The 23,641-nt window shown below is 51.8% G+C and overlaps 1 protein-coding gene and 1 pseudogene across 2 annotated transcripts in view; both read right to left on the bottom strand.

The window, feature by feature from the left end:
- Positions 1-23,641, bottom strand: part of LOC311425637 (olfactory receptor 14A16-like) — a gene marked incomplete at both ends in the record, with an annotated part of 210,404 nt that overhangs the window by 111,044 nt on the left and 75,719 nt on the right. The window lies entirely within an intron of this gene.
- Positions 20,303-21,262, bottom strand: LOC311425612 (olfactory receptor 14A16-like; annotated as a pseudogene). The gene has a single exon. The product of its transcript is annotated as an olfactory receptor 14A16-like (transcript).

The following is a 23,641-nucleotide window of genomic DNA, read 5'->3' as shown; positions in this document are numbered from 1 at the left end:
ATTTCTTGTATAGTCATCCTTTGTGGAAGGTGCACCTCATCGGAGGATTTTGGCTCACAGTTGGGGACTATGGGTTTTTCTTGTTTGTTGTTAAATGTTAATAACAACAACATCAAAAACTGTGCCTGTGTGGAGCCAGTTGTCTAAGGAAAGGAGGTGGGACTTGGTGAAAAGATGTTGTGAAACACTCCGCTGTGGATTTCAGTGGAGAAGTCTGGTGTAAGGAAAAGTGATGCAAGTCCCAGGTGGCTGATGAGAGAAGTGATGGGGATGGAGAGCTGAGCAGCAAGGTTGTCTATACAGTCTAGGACTTCAAGGGACTGCTTTCCCACCTATACAGACCTCCATTGGCAATCCATGACAACTGGAGAATGATGCTAGCATCATTTCTTCTGAAAACTCTAAACTAACGGAAAATAATCTTAAATAAGGAAAATGCTCTTAGAAATCTGGTCATTGAATACTTCCTCTTTAAACTGCATTCTTGAAACCTCACTAATTAACTGTACAAGTCTGAAAGACCAGATGAAAATGGCTGAATTGTAATGAGCCCCATGGTGCATTTGGTGCTGAGTCCATAAACCTCAGGTAGTGAGAAGAGAATGATGTAACTGCAGGAGAAGTTTAAGTCAGAAGCAGACTTTGAAGTGTCTAGGAGTATTAATGGGCCCCAGTGAGGGTCATTACTGACAAAGCCTCCCCATGGACTTGTTAGAGCAGACAATGTGAGGCCATGTTGCAGGTAGACAAAGGCACTGGGCAGGAGACTCTGATGCTGAGTAAAGGCCTTGGTTTGTTTGGTGAAGCAGAAAGGCCAAGCCTTGGCCCTCAGCCCCTGGGCAGGGAGGTCCTGTTCCTCACCCATGGCTCAGGGCTCTTCCTGGGGTAGTGGGATGTGGGGTGTGTGATGCTGTGTGAAGGACAATGCTATGACACCTGCTGGCTTCCCCACTGGGTTGCAAGGAGGCAACAAGGCCCCAGTGTCATGAGCACAGCATGTGTCCTCATGAGCCTCAGTAGCAGAGACAACTGCCATAGCCAAGGGGACAAAGACCTTGGTTGTGCTGGGGCCTTGCAGCCTTGCCAGTGCACTCGGTCTTCTCCACCACAGGCTGTCCTGCACTGTCCAGTTCTTGCCCTGTTCTCCTTACAGGCTGTAGGCACGCACTTCACTTCTCCCCCTTGCTCTCATCCAGGCATTTCCTTACTTTCACTGATATCTGCCCACCCTCCGTGGCTGTCCTTTGAAACACACTGGCATGGGCTGACCACAGACTCCTTCTGGGTGAATTCAGGTCCCACAGCACTACCCATTTAGTGACATTTCCTCCTCTTCATGCCCACTCTTCACCTTCCAAGCAGCACTTTGTCCCCCTTTTGACTCTCTCCTGCTATTTCCCACCACCAGAGAATCCTCATCAGGATCTTTGAAGCTGCATACCTGCTGCTGGCCTTCCAGCTTCTCAGGTAGATGTAACCAAGTTGTGTACCCGTTCCTGTCCCACCATGTGCTAAGGCAGAAGGGACTTGAAAACCCACACCCAAGGCCTCTTCCTGCATGGGGCCTGTCAGGCTCTCAGACAGAGGGTATCTCACAACCAGTGTGCGAAGCAGGTGCCTTCTGCTGCCTTATCAGGGATGCAGGCAGGTGTAAGTTGAAAAGCACAGATTTCAGCCAGGAGGCAAGGGCTGACACATCAGCTGCTTCAGGAAGAGGTCACCTCATAGGCACCGTCTCTGGACATGTTACTGCTGCTGGCCTGTGTTCTCCAGAGTCAGAGGTGACCAGATGGCTCCAATGGATTTGAAGTTTCTGATGCGGTTGGTCAAGGGCTCCTCTGTGCTTGGCACCATCCAGAAAGGATCTGAAAGTGTGCTCCATCCTGTAATTTGAGTTAATAGCGACATTCAATAGTGTTGCACCAAGTGCTGCTCACTGTTGGATGCTGCCAGAAACTGCCTGACAGGAGAACTTTGCAGTACGGTTGACAACCGGTCCTGATTTTCCAGCCAAATTCCCACCCACAGCCTCATCCATTTGTTAAGTCCCCATAGCACCAATCAGGCTATGAGGAGTCTCTGAGAGACAAAGTCACAGGCCAAGGTGCAGGTAGACAGCGTCCCTTTCTTTCCCCTCCTCTGTGGGTTCAGCACACCCAAAGGCAGGGCATTGCAGTGGTTGTGGTGTCCCTCTGGCTCCTGCTGCCTCAACCCAGATGCTGGGAGGCACCCCAGCCCTGCAGTGCATTTCTCTGCTCTGCACTCATCGGAGATGCCCCACAGCATGAGGAATGGACACATGCATTTGTGGGCATTTGTGCTCACTCAGGTTTGCCTCAGTACACACACAAAATGAACGCATGCACTGAAGCCTCATCTGTGCAAGGCACACAGGTGGACTCTTGACTGATCCATTCTGTGTACTTCTGTGGAGGAACAAAACAACCTCTCTGAGCTGGGTTGAGAGCCTAAAAAATCACCCAAGAAGTAACCAGAACAATATCCAGCCCTTGTTCTGTACTGTTTATATCATGACAGGTCCCAGACATTCCAATATGTCTTCATTAATCAGCTCCCCACAAATAAAAAAATATCATTCCCTTAGTCTATGAGCCACCTCTCTGAAATCTTCACAAAATGTTCAAGGAGTCCATTTAGTCCATTAATTGGGTCCTATATGTTGTTGTGGCCCCACAGAACAGGAGAAGACATATGTTACATGGAGTGACAGGGCACAAATACCAGAGCAGGTCAGGTCACTGCTGCATTTCCTGGCACACTCTTTGTGTGCCTTGTCTGCCATTGGTTCGAGTGTTTCCTGCTGTGGAACATGGCTGTGTGGTGCTTATCTGCCTGCTGGGTTAAACCACAGCACAGACCATGCCACAGAATCTGACATTGCAATGAGCTCCTCCCCTCACCCCTGCTCCAGCCTGGGCTCGTCCACCAGCCACAGTCCAGCTGTACCTGTAACAATACGTCCTTATCCATAAGCCACAGTTCCTTCAGAGCTCTACATACTGTGTCTTGGACTTGCCAACAGCCATAGATGCTTACAGGTTTGCCTTCAGATGTGTGCACTTATCCATGTGCCACATTCTCTACACAGGTTACCTGATCTAGTGTGGCCTTTTCCATTCCAGAAGCATGATGTGGAGTTCAGGGCTGCAATGCAGAGATTCAGTGCAGAGATGATTCAGGCAAATGTGGGTCTGGGACATATTGGCTGATAGAGGACCATTAGGATCAGGCATTGGAAGAAGCCTGATGTGTTGTGGGGAAACCACGGGCATTGGTAAACCCTCAGAAACAATAAAGGGTTCTGTTTCAAACTAAAGCCAGTAAGGATGGAGAGAAATTAGGACAGCTTTGGCAATCATGGGGTCAGAGTGAGCTGGGAAAGTGAGTGTGTGGTAATAGTATGCAGGGATGCAAGCACAGGTAGAGGAAAATTTGGGACAGGCTGTGGAGGGGGATGGCAGAGGGCCACTGTGGGGCTGGAGCCCCCAGTGGAACTGATGTCCTTAGGACTACAGCTGCAGCCTCTTCCACTGAGGCCCATCAGAGGACACTGGCCCCTTACAGCCCCAGGGCCATGTTACCTCCTCAACCCCACAGAGCCTGGCAAGTGTCCTACCAGTGTCCTACACTTGGAATTGCACACTTCCACATCACACTGCCCTTGCCAGAGCCCCGAGCAGCCCAGGAAGTGCAGGATCCCCCTTCCCAGGGGATGCACTCATGCCTTGGCCATCCCCCTTGGTGAAACACATCAAGGGCTTTCAGAGCAACTTCTCCATTTGATTTTCCACCTGTAACCAGTGCCTCTGATTTCCTCCTCCACCATCTCCAGGGATAGGCACCTTGTCTGGTTATTTCTCTCGTGGCCGCTTCTGGGATGACCCTCATCGGGGTTGGCCAACACCCTCAAACATTTGGGGGCTTGCTTCTGTCCTTTACTTCTTCAGACTTGCTTCAGGATCTACAGTTCAGGAATGTGGCAGAAAGAGGGCGAATCAACATGCAAAACTCCCTCACAAGCCAAGGCTTTGGGCATAATTCTCCTGAAGTCTTCAATTCCCATGGGGTTCATTAGGGAGATGCCAGGAGCCTCCTTAAAGGGACTGACTTCAATAATAATAATAATAATAATAATAATAATAATAATAATAATAACAACAATAAATAATTGTAATAATTGTAATTGTAATAAATATTGTATAATAAGTTTGTTAATCAAACCAGTGGGAAAGCTTGTGTGGGCTGTTACAATCCTGTATAGCAGGAAAGTTTCCAGCTGCCTATCCTGATAAGAACCTGTAATAAATTCTGGGGAAGCTTGTGGGGGCTGTTACAATCCTGTATAGCTGGAAATTTTCCAGCTGCTTATCCTGATAAGAACTTGTAAATTTTGGGGAAGCTTGTGGGGGCTGTGACAACCCTGTATAGCTGGAGAGTTTCCAGCTGACCATCCTGATAAGAACATGTATAGTGTTTGCTCAGCAAGATTGCAACGCAGAGGAAGACTACGGCCTTCATCCTCATGACCACCAGGAATCACAGAATCACAGAATTTCTAGCTTGGAAGAGACCTCAAGATCATCGAGTCCAACCTCTGACCTAACGCTAACAGTCCCCACTAAACCATATCCCTAAGCTCTACATCTAAACGTCTTTTAAAGACTTCCAGGGATGGTGACTCCACCACTTCCCTGGGCAGCCTGTTCCAATGCCTCACAACCCTTTCAGTGAAGAAGTTCTTCCTAACATCTAACCTAAAACTCCCCTGGCTCAACTTAAGCCCGTTCCCCCTCGTCCTGTCACCAGGCACATGGGAGAACAGGCCAACCCCCACCTCGCTACAGCCTCCCTTGAGGTACCTATAAAGAGCGACAAGGTCGCCCCTGAGCCTCCTCTTCTCCAGACTGAACAAGCCCAGCTCCCTCAGCCACTCCTCGTAGGACTTGTTCTCCAGGCCCCTCACCAGCTTTGTCGCCCTTCTCTGCACCCGCTCAAGCACCTCCATGTCCTTCTTGTAGCGAGGGGCCCAAAACTGAACACAGTACTCGAGGTGCAGCCTCACCAGAGCTGAGTACAGGGGGACGATCACCTCCCTAGCCCTGCTGGTCACACTGTTCCTGATACAAGCCAGGATGCCGTTGGCCTTCTTGGCCACCTGAGCACACTGCTGGCTCATATTCAGCCGACTATCCACCATCACTCCCAGGTCCTTCTCTGCCTGGCAGCTCTCCAACCATTCCTCTCCCAACCTGTAGCTCTGCTTGGGGTTATTGCGCCCCAGGTGCAGGACCCGGCACTTGGCCTTGTTGAACTTCATGCAGTTGACCTCAGCCCATCGGTGCAGCCTATCCAGATCCTCCTGCAGAGCCTTCCTACCCTCAAGCAGATCAACACACACACCTAACTTGGTGTCATCTGCGAACTTACTGAGGGTGCACTCAATGCCCTCGTCCAGATCATCGATGAAGATATTAATGAGGACTGGCCCCAGCACCGAGCCCTGGGGGACGCCACTAGTGACTGGCCTCCAACTGGACTTGTCTCCATTCACCACGACTCTTTGGGCCCGGCTATCCAGCCAGTTTCTAACCCAACGAAGCGTGCGCCAGTCCAAGCCAAGAGCAGCCAGTTTCTTGAGGAGAATGCTGTGGGAGACAGTGTCAAAAGCCTTGCTGAAGTCAAGGTAGACCACATCCACAGCCTTTCCCTCGTCCACCCAGTGCGTCACTTTGTCATAGAAGGAGATCAGGTTCGTCAAGCAGGATCTGCCTTTCATAAACCCATGCTGACTGGGCCTGATCGCCTGCTTGCCCTGCAAGTGCTGCGTGATGACTCTCAGGAGGATCTGCTCCATGAGCTTCCCTGGCACTGAGGTCAAACTGACAGGCCTGTAATTTCCCCGGGTCTGCCCTCCGGCCCTTCTTGTAGATGGGCGTCACATTTGCTAGCCGCCAGTCAACTGGGACCTCCCCCGATAGCCAGGACTGCTGATAAATGATGGTAAGCGGCTTGGCCAGCTCCTCTGCCAGTTCTCTCAGTACCCTTGGGTGGATCCCATCCGGCCCCATCGACTTGTGCACATCCAAGTGCCGTAGCAGGTCACCAACCAGTTCTTCATGGATAGTGAGGGCCACATCCTGCACCCCATCCCCTTCCACCAGCTCAGGGTACTGAGTATCCAGAGAACAACCGGTATTGCCGCTAAAGACTGAGGCAAAGAAGGCATTGAGCACCTCCACCTTTTCCTCATCTCTTGTAACTAAGTTTCCCCCCGCATCCAGTAAAGGATGGAGATTCTCCTTAGTCCTCCTTTTTGTGTTGATGTATTTATAGAAACGTTTTTTGTTCTCTTTAACGGCAGTAGCCAGATTGAGCTCCAGGTGAGCTTTGGCCTTCCTAATTTTGTCCCTGCACAGCCTCGCTACATCCTTAAAGTCCTCCCTAGTGGCCTGCCCACTTTTCCAAAGCTTATAAACCCTCTTTTTTCTCCTAAGATCAAGCCACAATTCTCTGTTGAGCCAGGCTGGTCTTCTTCCCCGCCAGCTCGTCTTTGGGCACGTGGGGACAGACCGTTCCTGCGCCATTAAGATTTCCCTCTTGAAGAGCGCCCAGCCTTCCTGGACCCCTCTGCCCTTCAGAACCGCCTCCCAAGGGATTCCACCAACCAGTGTCCTGAGCAGCTCAAAGTCAGCCCTCCGAAAGTCCAATACAGCGGTTTTACTGGTCCCCTTCCTGGCCTCGCCAAGAATAGTGAACTCCACCATTTCGTGGTCACTTTGCCCAAGACAGCTCCCGACAATCACATCCTCCACCAGTCCTTCTCTGTTTGTGAAGAGAAGGTCTAGCAGGGCACCACCCCTGGTAGGTTCACTAACCAGCTGCGTCAGGAAGCTATCTTCCACGCTCTCCAGAAACCTCCTAGACTGCTTTCTCAGGGCTGTGTTGTGCTTCCAGGATATGTCAGGGAAGTTGAAGTCCCCCATGAGTACAAGAGCTGACGATTTTGCAACCTCTGTCAGCTGCCTGTAGAATTCCTCATCTGTCTCCTCATCCTGGTTCGGCGGTCTATAGCAGACCCCGACCAGGACACTAGCCTTGTTGTCCCTGCCGATCCTAACCCAAAGGGACTCGACCTTGTCATTCCCAACCTCGAGTTCTACAACCTCAAAAGACTCTCTAATATAGAGAGCCACACCACCACCCCTTCTATGCTGCCTGTCCCTTCTATAGAGCTTATAGCCAGGCATTGCAGCACTCCAGTCATGAGACTGGTCCCACCACGTCTCCGTGATGGCAACCAAGTCGTAGCCTGCCTGCCGCACGATGGCTTCCAGCTCCTCCTGTTTGTTACCCATGCTGCGTGCATTAGTGTAGATGCACTTCAGCTGGGCCATTGCCTTATCCTCCGGCCTTGCCATTGTTCCCCCTAGCACAGCCCCAACAATCCTAGCCTCAGCCCCATCCCCCTTCCTACCTAGTTTAAAGCCCTCTCAATGAGCCCTGCCAGCTCCTGGCCCAGGATCCTTTTTCCCCTAAAAGATAGGGACCCGTCTGCGGCCATCAGGCCAGGTGTTGAGTAAAGTGCCCCATGATCAAAAAACCCAAGATTTCTGCATTGGCACCAGCCCCGGAGCCACATGTTTAACAGGTGGGCTTTCCGTGTCCTCTCTGAAGCCCTCCCTGCCACCGTAGGGATGGATGAAAACACCATCTGCACTCCCGCTCCATCCACTAACCGACCCAGTCCCCTAAAGTCCCTTTTGATAGCCTTGAGGCTTCTCTCTTCAATGTTGTCACTGCCCGCCTGGACTATCAAAAGAGGGTAATAGTCAGAGGGGCGTACCAGGTTGGGAAGCTTCCTGGCAATGTCCCTGACCCTGGCCCCAGGGATACAGCAGACTTCCCTACGGGTAGGGTCAGGCCGACAAATAGGGCCCTCTGTTCCCCTAAGAATCGAGTCTCCAACAACAATAACCCTCCTGTCTTTCTTGGTGGAGGCAGTCCTGAGGCGTGGAGTCAACCTCCTCGCCCTAGGCATCCTCCTGGGAACATTTGTTACCTCTTCCTCAGCTACTGGTCTGTGGAGCTCCAGGGCCTCAAACCTGTTGTGTAAGGGCACCTGGGAATGCGGGGCTGGAAGGGGAGGGCGTCGCCTGAGAAGTCGAGCAGGGACCTGTTTCCATTCCTCCTCAGCTACCAGATCCCCTCCCTCTGCCCGATGGCTACAGGGCAGGGGGTCCACCCCCATTAGAGGAGTCTCACCTCGGTACCTCCCCTTGAGGCCCTGCAGGGAGTTACTCCACAAGTCTATCTCCCGCTCACACTCCCTGATGGCCCTCAACCTCTCCACCTCCTCCTTGAGCTCCGCCACCATGTGGACCAGATCATCCACCTGCTCGCACCTCACGCACGCAGTTTCTCTGCCTCCCGCCGATGGCAGCAACAGGCTCAGACACTCCTTGCATCCAGTGACCTGAACTGCTGCATTTTTTAACGGGTAGTCGGTCTGGGTGTGTACCGACTTTCTGGAGAGCGCACCGTGCCTGGTGGCGACCATTATCACCTAGTTATGACTGTTGTTAAGGAGGTGTTGTTTGTGTGTAGGGGGAGCGCTCTGCCCTTCCTGCGCGCCCTGCCTGCGCGAACTGCCGCGCCACTCCCTTCTGACGCGCCACGCCCTGTTTGCCCACCCTGTTCGCCGCGCTCCTGGTCGCTCGCGCTCCCTAGGGGCAGCTTTTGAACGGCTGGGGAGGGGGCGCTGCTGGCTCCGCCTTCGCCTCGTCAGCCTCCCTCACGAGGGCTGCCGGGTCCTGGCGGCTCCCTCAAGTAGGCTCGATGCCGGAAAAATTAGCCCTGCCTGGCCCGATCCCCCGCTCCGCTGCAGAACGCGTCTGCCCCGGAGCCGATCGCCTCGGCAAATGGCGTAGCAGCTACAGATCCTAAAAGAACCCTGGTGTCCATGTGGTCATTATGCCACACCCGGCCCCTGCCCTGACCCATCCACATCCCATGGGAGCCTCTGCAGACAGCCCTGCTCCAAGTCTCTAAGGCCCTGGGTCGGGACAGAGGCCAGCAGGGCTGGCTGTTCCCCCGACACAGGACCTGAGCCCAGCACAAGGATGGAGATGGCCTGGCAGCCAAATGCACCCCTAAACCTGGGGGGAGCGGCCAGTGCTGGACATGGCTGACAAGAGAGGCTGCAGGTGACAAAAGCCCTGGGCCACCTACCTGCTCTGTCTGTGCCTGATGGGCACAGCCCGGCCTCCTCCCTCCTGCACCGGCCTGTCTTCCATCCCTGCCACACGACCCAAAGCCAGTGGTGCGTGTCCTCCCCTTACGTGGCTGCACATCCCAGCTCAACACAGCTGTTTCTCTCTGCTGGGCAGCTTCCAGTCCGGCCAAGCTGGCCCCCAGCTCTCCCAGCTCCCTGTCCTCTGTCCACCTCCCAGGCTGGGCTGGCCCCACAGCAGTGCTCACTGCATGCTGCTGCAGGGCTTTGGGCATTGCCACCACAGCCCCAGTTTCCATTCACTCCTGATCTGCTGAGAATGGGTCTCAGACCAAGATTTGTTTGGTTTAAATACACAGAGAGCCTGTTTCATTGTTTAGAGAAACCATGGATCACACAGATGGGAATACTTAGATACAAGGGAATGGAGAAGGGCATTTCTGTGTAGGCAACATTATCACAAAGCCAGAAAGGAAAAACAAACAAATGAACAAGCAAACTCCATATGGAAAGTTCCTGGGGAGGAATAACCCCAAGTAGCAGAACAGGCTGGGGGGGTGACCTGCTGGAGAGCAGCTCTGCAGAGAGACACCTGAGAGTCCTGGGGGACGGCAGGCTGAGCATGAGCCAGCAGTGTGCCCTTGTGGCCAAGAAGGCCAACAGGATCCTGGGGAGCATTCGGAAGAGTGTTGCCAGCAGGCCAAGGGTGGTGATCCTCCCCCTCTACTCAGTCGTGGTGAGGCCACACCTGCAGTCCTGTGTCCAGGTCTGGGCTCCCCAGGACAAGAGGGACATGGAACTACTGGAGAGAGTCCAGAGGAGGGCTACTAAGCTGATTAGAGGCCTGGAACATTAGATAAATGGGCCTGTTTAGGAGAGGAGAAGACTGAGGGGAGACCTCATCCATGTGTATAAATATCTGAGGGGAGGGCGTCAGGAGGATGGAACCAGACTCTTCTCAGCTGTACCCAGTGACAGGACAAGAGGCAACGGGCATAAACTGAAGCACAGGAGGTTCCAACTGTATATGAGGGAGCACTTCTTTACTGTGAGAGTGACAGTTTCACAGAGAGGTGGTGGAGTCTTCCTCTCTGGAGATATTCAAAACTCACCTGGATGCCATCCTGTGCAATACATTCTCGGTGATCCTGCTTGGCAGGGGGGTTGGACTAGATGATCTTCAGAGGTCCCTTCTAACCTTGGCCACTCCAAGATTCTGTGAAACCTAAAGAAAACAGGGAGACAGGTAGCCTTGAGATATCAGAAGCAAGGGAGATAAGGGATGGAAGATAAAAAACAAAAAGGAGAAAAACAACTGCAGGAAGATTCCAGACTGACCTTTTGCTTGTTAAGGGTCATTAACATATTAAAAATCACACCAATCAAAATGGTAATGTATGCTAATGTGGAATATGGTGTTTTCCCCACCTGCCTCCCAATACCCCTCCTCCCCCTGCCCCTGGTCCTCTGTAATGCACAAACTCAGTAGAGGTAAGTTAGGAAAAGCTGAAACAGCCAATTAAAAGTAGCCAGAGAGATAGTTTCATAAGTTTTCTGTGTGTAAAAAATGGTGATTCAAGCTAGATGTATGCTTGCTTTACAAAAGTTCACCAAGAAACCTGACTCTGCAGAGTTCTATAATTACTTATTTAATTCAAAGACCTTTGTGTGCATTCTGACTCTACGTGCATATTGGTGGGGCAGACGGGGCATGAACATACGGACAACACTTGCAGCTCATGGGTACCATGGCAGAGTAGATCTCCACACCACAGCCCATGGAGGAGCCCCCGGTGGAGCAGGTGGCTGTGGCCTGGAGGAGGCTGCGGCCCATGGAGAGCCCCTACATGAGCAGGGAATCTGGGGATCTGGGGGGAGCTGCTGCCTGTGGGGGACAACAGTCTTCTCCTGACAGATGGACCCCACGGTTCGGACCCATGCAAGAGCAATTATTGAAGAGCTGCTGCCTGTGGGAAGGGCACACAGGATCAGTTTGGGTAGGATGGCATCCCATGGGAGGGATCCCGTGCTGGAGCAGGGGCAGAGAGTGACCCTGAAGGAGCGGTTGAGATGAAGCATCATGGACTAACCGCAGCCCCCATTCCCTATTCCCCTGAGCTATTTGGGGGGTGTAAGGAGAAGAGGATGTATGGAGGGCAAGGTGGGTTTTAGTTTGCTTATAGCTCCTCATTATTCTAGTCTGCTGGTGATAGGCAACAAATTATATTAGTTTCCCTACGCTCATTCATTTTTGCCCATGACAATAACTGGTGACTGTGACAATACAGGGGGTTGCAGTTGGACCAAATGATCTTGGAGGTCTTTTCCAACCTTAATGATTCTATGACTCTATGATTTTGTTACACTTGGTGGCTGATTTCCTGATCTTACTAGGAGAACAAACCCTGAGCACCTTTCATCATATTTTCTCCCCCTTTTCCTTTGAGAAGAAGGCGTCAGAGAGAGGTTATGGTGGAGTTGAGCTGCTTAATAGAGTAAAACAACCATAGAAGGCAAATGGGAGGGGTTCAGCACCAGAGCTGTGGCCATCCAAGGATGGCATCTCAGCACCCAGGACATGATCTGGTATCTCCCAGGGAAATCTGGCCCTGGATTTTCCATCTTTATGAGGATACCCAGAGCAGTGAGTAAAGCAGCCTTTGGGCTCAGAGCAGCCCTAGCATCAGGACCCAAGAGTCCTGGCCGCCCCATTGTCCCCTGAGCCCAGTGGGACCCTCAGGAAGGGCTCTCACAGCTGCCACCAGCCCTCTCCAGCCCCCCACTTCCTCCCTCCCTAAGCCCAGGATATGCAGATTTTTACAGCTGACAGCAGGCAGAGGAGGAGAGAAGGGTGGATATCTTTTTAATCATTTTAGTTCACTTTTTATTTTTTTTTTTCTCACTGCTTCAGTCTGTTAATAAATATTACCTTAATCTCCCTACATGGTCTGCTTCCATGACTGCAATTGATGAGTCATCTCCCTGTCCCTTGTATACACCCAGCAGCCCTTTCCAACTCCATTTTCTTTGTCTGTACCTTTCAGAAGCAGGGGTGAAAGAGTGGTGTGCTGGAGTTCAGCTGTCCATCAGTGTGAAACCACCGCAATGCTCAGACCTATTGCTGACACCAGCTTTGAAAGAAGAGGCAGGCAGTGCATTGGAGAGATGCTGTTTTATTAAGCAGATGCTAAAGGAGAGTCGACGCTGACATGCAGGGAGGGAAAAACTGTGCAGAGCAGTTTAATACCTCAGGAGATGCTGGATGAATAATAAGCCTTTTTTTCTAAGAAAGTAATAAATGGAAATGAAACTAAGGATAAAGATAAAATACCAATATTCTTAATGAAACAAGTACCAGGCATTCAAATTATATCTAGGAAGTCATTTGTGGAGAAAGAGGGGAAGTTTATCACCATTCAGAAATATCCATGAAATTCCTTTCCTAATAGCACCCTTGAGCTCCTCGTTTCTCATGCTGTAAATGAGGGGATTGAATGTTGGGGGCACCACTGAGTACAGAACTGCCACCAAGAGATCCAGGGTTGGGGAGGAGATAGAGGGGGGCTTCAGATAGGCAAAAAAGCCAGAGATGACAAAGAGGGAGACCACAAACAGGTGAGGGAGGCATGTGGAGAAGGCTTTGTGCTGACCCTGCTTAGAGGGCATCCTCAGCACAACCCTGAAGATCCGCACATAGGAAAAAAGAATGAAAACAAAACAGCCAAATGCTAAACAGATAGCAACCATAAGTACCCAAATTTCCCTGAGGTAGGAGTGTGAGCAGGAGAGTTTGAGGATCTGGGGGATTTCACAGAAGAACTGGTCCAAGGCATTGCCTTGGCAGAGGGGCAGTGAAAATGTATTGGCCGTGTACAGCAGAGCATAGAGAACCCCACTGCCCCAGGCAGCTGCTGCCATCTGGGCACAAGCTCTGCTGCCCAGGAGGCTCCCATAGTGCAGGGGCTTGCAGATGGCAACGTAGCGGTCATAGGACATGATGGTGAGAACAGAAAGCTCTGTTGAAAACAAGATGACAATGAGAAAGACCTGTATAACACATCCTTCATAGGAGATGGCCCTGGAGTCCCAGAAGGAATTGGCCATGGCTTTGGGGAGAGTGGTGGAGATGCAGCCCAGGTCGAGGAGGGCGAGGTTGAAGAGGAAGAAATACATGGGGGTGTGGAGGTGGTGGTCGCAGGCTACAGCAGTGAGGATGAGGCCATTGCCCAGGAGGGCAGCCAGGTAGATGCCCAGGAAGAGCACGAAGTGCAGGATCTGCAGCTCCCATGTGTCTGCAAATGCCAGGAGAAGGAACTTGGTGATGGAGCTGTTGTTGGACATCTGATGCCTCTTGGCCTTGGGGCCTGTCCAAAGAGAAAAGCACATGGAGAACTTTGGGCAGACTTCTTTGAGCAAATCTCTGTCCTTTCAGCAACACCCTTCCCTTCTCACCCACCTCCACAAATACGCGCTTTCGCAGCAGCATCTTCATTCTCCTTTCTGGATGAAGCTCTGGTTTGTGCTGGCTGAGCACTGTTTGGAGCCACGACCTCTGCACATGAGCTCCATCAGATTCAGCACTGCTGGGAAAGGTGGTGACCCATTCTGAAATTCGTAGTTTCATTCAGATGCAGTGTACCTGTAATTCAGAGGGGCTGTTAACATCCTACAGCAAGATAACTCCAGGAAAACCTCTGCTGGATGTCCATAAATCACAGTGACCTGAACAGAGCCAGATTATTTCCCAGCACTAGGCTCTGCAGTGACCAGAGCCATTTTGGCTAGAACAGCTTGGGCACTCTGCTCCCAGGGATGCACATCCAGAGCAGGACTCAGTATTCTGGTGTTTGAGCTCTATCTTTAAACCCACTCCCCAGGAAATCTGAGGGGAATAGCAAGGGCAGGATGGATGGGAGGGAAAACACAGAGAAATGGCCCAGGGTTCCTAGTGAGGAAGGCAGGAAATGGAGTAAGAGATCGGTACTTGGGAGGGGGTTCTTTGTTCTGAGGGTCCTGCTGCCAAGGGGACAACAAAGCATGAGATCCCATAGTTGTGGGGGCAGAGGCTTTGCTGGATGGCAGTCAAGGCAATGGAAAGCATCAGCAGTGCTTGGATGGAACGGAGGTGGCCAAATTCCCTTCTGCCATGTAGTTTCTGGGAGCAGCTCCCTCTCACTCCCTGCCTGTGGTTCTGCTGCCTGCAGCTGTCCCTGCCTGCAGCTGGGTCTCTGTCCCCACGCCTCCTACCTGCAGCTCACAGCCCCCATCCCACCCGCTGGCTGCTCAGCTCTGCCCTGCAGACACCTCCTGGCAGCAGGGCTCTGCCCAGGGGCAGCTCGCTGGGGGCACATCCTAGAGCCCAGGGCACACTGACCCTACTGACACTGCACAGGTGGTGGAGCTTTCTATGGGCTGAGGGGAAAGAAAAGGTCCTTGTAACCTCTCAGCCATCATGGAGTCTCAGGCACTTATTGGAATTAACTGCATATATTTCTATTACAACTGAGGCAAGTAGAGAAGATTGAAAGTTCAGGAGACACAGGAAAGCTGTGACTGAAGCTGAAATCCCCTACTTTATCCCGGCTCTTGCAAAGACCCCTTGGATACACCCTGGTTGTACTGTGTGTCTGTGAGCAGGCTGCCCCAGGCAGCAGCCCCCCACCAGCAGCAGGACCCTGCCCTGCCGGGGGGGCTCCTTCCACCCGCAGCTTCTCCCCACAGCGCCCTGGGCAGCTCCCCAGGCAGGCTGAGTGCTGAGCCTGGCAGGCAGCAGAGGCCGTGGCCCAGCACACAGCCCCTGGGGCACAGCAGGGACCCTGCTCTGCACCACAGCCCTGGACACCCCTGCCTGCACCCCCGGTTTCTCCTTCCTCCAGCCAGAAACTCACCAGGTTCAGGGCTGGGACGTTTTCTCCCCCGGTGAGCTCTGGGCATGCTGCCACTTCTGCCTGCCTTTAAGCACTGTGTCTCTGCAGGCAGTGCCCCCAGCCCTGCTGCGCTGTGCAGAGGAGCTGCTCCTGGGCAGAGCTGTCTCTCTGCAGTGCTGCCCGCTTGCCAGGAGCTCCCCTTGGGCCCAGGTGCCCGGCCCAGCTCAGCAGCAGAGGCCCAGCCCAAGGCCTCCCTTGCTCTGCCCCCCACCAGGCTCCCTGCACATGGGGCTGCAGGGGAACCTGCTGGCAAACAGCCTGAAGGCATCCCTGGGGCTCCAGCCCTCCCTTGGCACACACACTTCTTCACACCAGGGTCATTTCTCTTAGCACAAAAATAATTATCTGTAGCAATCTTGTCTTTGTATCCCATTTGATGGTGGGACACCCAGGCATGGTCATAGATGTAACTCCTTTAATCCCCTGCTTAAGGAAGGGATTCAGCACAGTTACTTGAGACATCTCATACTGGGTTTCTGTCCTGGGGCTGGAATAGGACTCATCTCTCTCCTATGCCTGTCACAAACCGGAGCTGGGATTACTCAGCACTGAATTTAGGTGTGCATAACATGGGCAGCTGCAGGTAAGCTCCTTGTCTCATCTCCAGGATCATTAATGGAGATGGAGGAAATCAGGGGGTTGCAAACACCTGGTGACATATCAGGGGGCAGAGGTATGTGCAGGCCTCTGCAAGCTCTCATGGAGGTACCATGAGGGACAGGGCAGCACCTGGGGGCATCCCCTTGGAGACTGGTGAAGAATGCCTTTGGCCAGCTGAAATGACAGCAAATGCACCCATTTAGGACAACTAAACCTGTCCCTCCTCAGTAGGCTCAGGGCAGCCTGTAGAGGCATCCACCTGACCCAATGGAGAACTGTGCCAAAGGAGAGCTGAGTCTCTCTCTCCCTCTTCTCCATCTGGTTTACCCAACATCTCCACGGACTGTAACAGCACTTGTCTCATGGACATCCCTACATTGCCTAATGAAATTCGGGACAGCTGCTCCATGTAATAGCCAATTCCAGGCCTGCAGTGTTACCTGAGATGCCAGTGCTGCCCAGCACCACTGGAGGATGGAGCTGACATAGGCAGCATAGTCCCACAGGACAGCTCTGGCCATTCCTACCTGCTACTTAACAGGCACCCCTGAGGGCATCTCCGACAGACCTGGTGCTTATGAGCAAGTGATCACTTCCCAGGGCTGCAAAGGAATGTGGTGCCTGAATATAAGGCACATCACACTGGGGTTTCCACTTGTGTCCTTTGGTTTGCAAACACTGCTGCTGCTTCTCATCCCCATCCTTTAATCACACTGATGGTACTGTCCAGACACAGTGATTTTTTCTGTGTCCCTGAATCACAGGATGCCCACAGCCAAAGACATTTTCAGAAGCCCATTCTCATGCCTGGAGAACGGGCACAGCTCCAGCACTGGCCCTCAGGGCTGCACCAACACCACAAAGGCCCTCTGCTGTCAACGCGGCACAGCCCAGGCCCGTTTCCTTCTGGCCTCAGGAACACCAGGTCGTACTGTGCTTCAGGCCCCTCATTTCATCCTCCTAGGGCCATCTGCAATCCACAGCAGCAAGTCTTTGCTGTGATGGAAAGCCTGTGCATGCCCAGGCTCTTGGCACAAGGTCTGGGACAAGTCTGAGCCACAGCTGAGGTGCTGCAGACCAGATGTGCCCCAATGCCCTCAGCCTGGGGCACAGGCAGGAGGAGCTGGATCCCCTCCTGCTGTCACAGGGCTGGGACATTGATGGCAGAGCTGCTGAGGTGTGGGGGGACAGATACCTCAGCTTGGGGTGCTGTGCTGGATGGGGGCAGATTCTTCAGAAGAGACAAGCAGGAATGATCAACAGGGAGGACATTTGCCGTTCCCTTGTCTACCACCTCTGCCTCCTGCATGGCAGACCGGGGGATGGTGCTGAGGCCTTTTCAAATCTCAGAGCCCCGTGTGATATCTGGGAAGGAAGGCCCTGGCATGCACTGCAATTCTCTCCATATTAGTCCTACTACTTCTCCAAGTGAGCGACATGCAGTGAAGAGGAATTCAGGTATACTGAAGGCCTGCTGCATCCCAGGTGCCTTCGCTCCCATTGTTTGAAAACTCCCAGCGCCAGGACAAGCCTCAAACCCCACCTTCCTGGAAGGGCTCCCAAGAGCAGAGGCGTGTTGGGGCAGGAACACAGCAGGGACTTCTCCAACGCTCTACTTCCTATATTCCATGGCCTTTGTCAGCATTTGGAGATGTTCTTGGTGGCTTTGTCAGGATCCTGTGGAAAAGAACTGGGCTGAAGGGCAGTGACTGTTTCTCAGGACAAGAAGGGAAATCTCTCGTCTCTCTCCCGAGCTGTCCTGTCTCCTTGCTGCTGACCTCACAGGCCTTTTAATGACATGTGCTGATGTCACAGGGGATGCCCTGCATCACCAGGATATCATTGCTGGAGCAGAGGCAGTGCCGGCACTTCCCTGCAAGACATGACTTCCCTGTTCCCAGTGCTCCTGCAGCTCTCCTCCAAAGGTGAGGGTGTCAGGAGCCCCCTCACAAGTGGTGGCCCAGTGGCTGTCAGCTGTCCAATACTTCAAGTCCTGGGCTTTGGGGGGAGGCTGAACAGGGCTGTTGGCTACTGCAAGAGCCTTTCCTAAGTGTCCCTCTGGGCTCAGGGGACAATGTGACAGTCAAGATTCCTGGGTCCTGATGCTAGGGCTGTCCTGAGCCCCAGGGCTCCTCTGGGCATGGCTCAGCCTCCTCATGATGGGGACAATCCAGGGCAAGTTTTCCCTTGGAGCTGGTGCCTCTTTGGCTTCTGCGATCTCTGGGATCTTTTGGAGGAAGGACGTCCGGTGTCCCAGACACTGTTGTGGACTGCAGCTCCCACAGGCTTCTCAGGAATGTGCCAGAAATGCCTATGTTTGAAATCAAGTCTTTCCCTTGTCCTGCTCTCCTTCAGGGGAACCTCTGTTCCTTCTCTTCTGTGCAGGCAGGCTGGCAGAGCATGTCCTGGATGCTAAGATGCCATCTCTGGATGGCCACAGCTCCAGTGCTGAACCCTTCCCGTGCCTGTACTGCGGTGGATTTACCCTGCTACACAGGTGACCTCCTCCACCACCATTCACTCTCTCCCACTTCGAAGAGAAAAAGGGGAAGTAAATATTTTTTGAGTGGTCGTTTGTGGTCCCAAGATTTGGAGTTTTCTTCAGCGATAGCACTCCTTGGGCTCCAGCCTCCTCTAGGCCATATCCACCTACTCCACTGTGGGCTCCTCCACAGGCTGCAGCATCAAGATCTGCTCCACCATGGGACACATGGGTTGCAGGGGGACAGTGTGCTCCACCAGGGGCCTCTTCATGGCCTGCAGGGGAACTTCTGGTGTCTGGAGCACCTCCTGCCCTCTTTCTGCAGTGACCTTGCTGTCTGCAGGGCTATTTCTCACACCTCCCTCTCCCAGCTGCTGTTGCCCAGCAGGTTTTTCCCTTTTTTAAATCTGCCCTCACAAAGGTACAACCAGCATCACCCATTGGTTCAGCTTGCCAGTGGCTGCTCTGACCTGAATCAGGCTGTGCATTTTTCAGCAGGTGGCAAGTAATTACATTGTGCATCACTTGCTTTGTGCATTCTACTATAATCATCATCAACAACATCAACAATAATAACATCTTTATTATTATTATTTCCAGTTCATTTTTTGTACTATTAAACTGTCTTTATCTCCATCCACAAGATTTTCTTTTCTTTTTTTTTTTTTTTTTTTCTTCCCCCTAATTTGTTTCTCCCCTGTCCCACTGGCAGGGTGTGGAGAAAACGGCTATGTGGTGCTGAGCTGCCAGCAAGGTTAAACCACAACACTCCTTTTGGCACATAACGTGGGGCCCAAAGGGTAGAGATAATGGTTCAAATAAAATAGTTATAAGCATTATATCAGCTTATTATTTGCTGAAATTGGTGTTGATTTTTTGGGGATCTCAGGGTTGTAGTTGTGTTTGGTGTCAGAATTATTTTGGATAGCACATTACAAACTGTGATGTTCCTCCACACTGCAGCATGTGGAGGAAACCACAGTGGAGCAGGTGGACTCGAACTGATGGAGGCTGTGGCATGTGGAGGACCCCGGCTGGAGCAGATTCTGGGCCGGACCTGTAGCCCATGGAGAGGAGCCCACGCAGGAGCAGGTGACCTGACAGGAGCTGCTGCCCGTGGGGGAGCCAGGTTGGAGCAGCTGAGGGATGGACCCCGTGGTACGGACCCATATCTGGAGCAGTTCTGGAAGAGCTGCTGCCTGTGGGAAGCCCACGCCAGATCAGTTCACCAACGACTGCATCCCATGGGAGGGACCACACAACACAGGGGAAAGAAGTGATCAAGAAGGAGCGGTGGAGGCAAAGTGCTATAGACTGACCACAACCCCCATTCATTCATTCCCCTGCACCACTCGGGGAGGAGGTGGAAGAGAGTGGATGGTGGGGAGGCAATTTTGGTTTCTTTCCTGTGTTTCTCAGTTCTCTAGCTTGTTAGTAATAGGCAATAAAACTTACTGTCTCCCTACTCTGAGTCTGTTTTGCCCATCACGATAATTGTTGAGTGATCCTCCTGTCCTTATCTCAAACCTTGAGCCTTTTTCATCGTATTTGCTACCCATTTCCACTTGAGAAGGGGGAATGAGAGTGTGGCCGTGGTGGAGCTTGGCTACCCACACGAGTAAAACCGCCACATGTCTGACATTCTCACGGTGAGGAAATGTTTCCTAATGTCCAGTCTGAACTGCCTCTGGTGCAGCTTTGTGCCAATCACTTGTGGCTGAGGATGACTTGAATCCTTTTTCAGACCCACCTTCCCTGTGCCTGCTGGTTCCACATTTCCTCCATGGAGACTGCAGACATCTCATTTGCCTGTAGAAGCTGAGATACCAAAAAAGACACTATGAGGGAGTCAGCTCAGACCCAGTGGTACACATATTTTATCAGGGCTACAAAGAAAGAGAGCAGGTTGATGTTTCAGATGAAATGAGACAAAGCCAAAAGTGTGACGGAACATCACAATGGTACTTAACAACAACAACAATATAATAATAATAATAATAATAATAATAATAATGCACAGGACGGTAATGAATATGCTGTGAGTCAGTTGTGGAGACAAATGAGAAGTTTATCAGCAGTGAAAAATGTCAACGAAATCACTTTGTTCAGTGCAACTTTCAGCTCCTGGTTTCTCATGCTGTAGATGAAGGGGTTCACTACTGGAGGCACCACTGAGTACAGAACTGCCACCACCAGGTCCAGAGATGGGGAGGAGATGGAGAGGGGCTTCAGGTAGGTAAACATGCCAGTGCTGATAAAGAGGGAGACCACAGCCAGGTGAGGGAGGCACATGGAGAAGGCTTTGTGCTGCCCCTGCTCAGAGGGCATCCTCTGCATGGCCCTGATGATCTGAACATAGAGAGCACAATGAATACAAAACACCCAAAGTTGATGAAAATATTACCCATAAGAACCCAAACTTCACTGAGGAAGGACTATGAACAGGAGAGCCTGAGGATTTGAGGGATTTCACAGAAGAACTGGTCCAAAGCATTGCCTTGGCAGAGGGGCAGGGAAAATGTATTGGCAGTGTGCAGCACAGCATTGAGAAAAGCAGAACCCCAGGCAGCTGCTGCCATCTGGGCACAAGCTCTGCTGTCCAGGAGGATCCCGTAGTGCAGGGGTTTGCAGATGGCAACGTAGCGGTCGTAGGCCATGATGGTGAGAAGAGAATACTCTGCTGACATCAAAAAGACAAACAGAAAGACCTGGGCAGCACATCCTGCATAGGAAATGGCCCTGGTGTCCCAGAGGGAATTGGCTGTGGCTTTGGGGACAGTGGTGGAGATGCAGCCCAGGTCGAGGAGGGCAAGGTTGAGGAGGAAGAAGTACATGGGGGTGTGCAGGCGGTGGTCGCAGGCTATGGCGCTGAGGATGAGGCCGTTGCCCAGGAGGGCAGCCAGGTAGATGCCCAAGGAAGAGCGCGAAGTGCAGGAGCTGCAGCTCCCGCGTGTCTGCAAATGGCAGGAGGAGGAACTCGGTGATGGAGCTGCTGTTGGACATTTGATTCCTCTGGGCACAGGGACCTGTCTGAGGAGGGAAATACAGCAAAATGTTAGGCTCAGCCCTGTGAGCAAAACCTACTCTATTTCTTGTTAAACCTCAGAACTGCTGCTTCCCTTTCAGGAAAACCTCTGCTGCACGTTCCTTGGTAGAGCTCTGGTTTATGCTACCAGAGGGTGCCACTGGAAGCAAGGGACTCTGGAAGTCCTTGGCATTACTGCTGCACTGAAGTGAAATCTTGCCTGAGAGGCAAGGGCTCTGTCCCTTACAGCACAGTAAGGGCAGCTATCCTGTCCCAAAGTCCTGGTCACAGCTGCCCTGGACAGGCACAGCTTTGAACTCAAAGATACCATCGTACTCAGGTGTTCCCTTAGAGAAGAGCCTGCACGCTGCTCAGAGCAAAGGAATCCAGTTTCCAAGTGCAAATCTCCAATCACCTGTGGTCTTGAGGATGGTCTCAGTTCTCCACGCATAGCAAGGAATACAGAGGGATCACTGCAGCTAACACACAGAGATTTACAGCAGCATTTCCATGCCCTTAGCAGTCAGGTGTCTTCTCCACGGATAGCACAGAGCTGCTATGGCAGAGCTGTACCCTGGAGGGGGGCAACCTGCAGCCCAGCAGAACTCTGGCAGGAAAAGTTTTGAATGCGCTAAAAACAATGTGATCTGAAGACAGAGTGAGCTCATTCACAGCCCCACACACAGCCCTCCCTACATGTCATGATGGGACATGGAGGCTTTTCCTCAATTCATGTAAATGCATGACAAGAATGTGCAGCATTCTGAGCTGCACCTGACTTATCCCCTACATCACTGACTCCAAAGGAGAATCATGAACAAGTTCCCATACGAATATCTCTGGTGGTCCATGTTGGGGGAGGGGAAGAGACCAAGGGCTGTATTGTGGAAGACAGCAGCAGTGCAGGGATGGCAGAGTGTCCTGGTTTCAGTTAGAACAGAATTAATTTTCTTCCTAGTAGCTGGTGGAATGCTGTGTTTTGGCTTAGGATGAGAAGAGTGCTGATAACACCCCGATGTTTTAATTGTTGCAGAGCAGTGCTTATACCAAGCCGAGGACATCTCAGCTTTTTGCTCTGTCCTGCCAACAGGCAGGCTGGGGGTGCAGTAAGAGCTGGGAGGGGACAGACCCAGGACAGGTGACCCAAACTAGCCAAAGGGGTATTCCATACCATCTGACGTCATGCTAAACAATATATAGGGGTGGCTAGCCGGGGGGAGGGGGCCGGACTGCTCGGGGTTAGGCTGGGCATCGGTCAGCGGGTGGTGAGCAATTGCATTGTGCATCACTTGTTTGTACATATTATTATTACTTTCCTATTATCACCATTGTAACATTATTATTATTATTGTTATTATTATTTTGTTATTATTATTTTCCTGTCTTATTAAACTGTCTTTATCTCAACTCACGGGCTTCACTTTCCATTTCTCTCCCGCGTCCCAGAGAGGGAGGGGGGAGGGTGAGCGAACGGTTGCGTGGTATTTAGCTGCCAGCCGGGTTAAACCACGACAGTCTTTTTGGCGCCCAACGTGGGGCTCGAAAGGTTGAGATAACGGCAGATCTGACCACAGTGTGTTAAACTAAAATTGGTGTAAGTATTAGACCTGCTTAATAGTCACTTGTCATAATGCTGATTGCTTTAATCTCAACTCTGCTGCGCCTGTTTTCCAAATTGAGTATTATAGTACATTATTTTCTGTATTTGCTCTCTGTCATGTTGTTTATCCTCTCCGGGCCCTGGTTTCAGACCATTATGGTACTGAGTGTTGTAGCAATGGCTTATGAGACGATGAGATATCTGGTCATGACTCTAACTTGGTATTTGTACTCAGTAACATCGTCGACTCTGTATTTTGGAAACTGTATCTTGGAAACTATTAGCAATTATACCTATTGTTTTTTTTCCGTTAGGGAGTCAATCTGTGGAGGGGAAAGGGGAAGATATTTTTTCTTACTTGATTACTCTCCCTTTCTCCTTCACCACCCCTGTATCCTCCTGGATCACTCTGCCTTCCTCCTTCACCACCCTCTTACCCTCCGAGCTTGCTACAATAGCTCTCCAAGATATTGAATATCCTTGGGATACTCAGACCAGCATAGTCTTGTTGTTCTGCCTCCTGAATGCACTTCAGGTTCTGCTTAAAGTTAAACAACTACTTAGGAAGCTCATCCGGAGATCTGCCCGGAGGCAGTATAGTTGTGGGTGGCAGGGAGTATGGGAGGATATGGGCAGGCATCTAGAGCAGTTGGCACCCCCAGTGTTTTGGAAATTCACCCCTGAACAACTGCAAAATCCTCAAAAACTGGCAGAATGCTTGAGAAAAAGGTGTCATGATTCTGGCAGTTCCAAAGTA

The sequence above is a fragment of the Aythya ferina genome (genome assembly GCF_964211825.1).
Source record: "Aythya ferina genome assembly, chromosome: 32".
Taxonomy (NCBI): Eukaryota; Metazoa; Chordata; class Aves; order Anseriformes; family Anatidae; genus Aythya; species Aythya ferina.
Note: the sequence above shows the minus strand (reverse complement) of the source record. Positions and strands in the feature narration are given on the sequence as shown.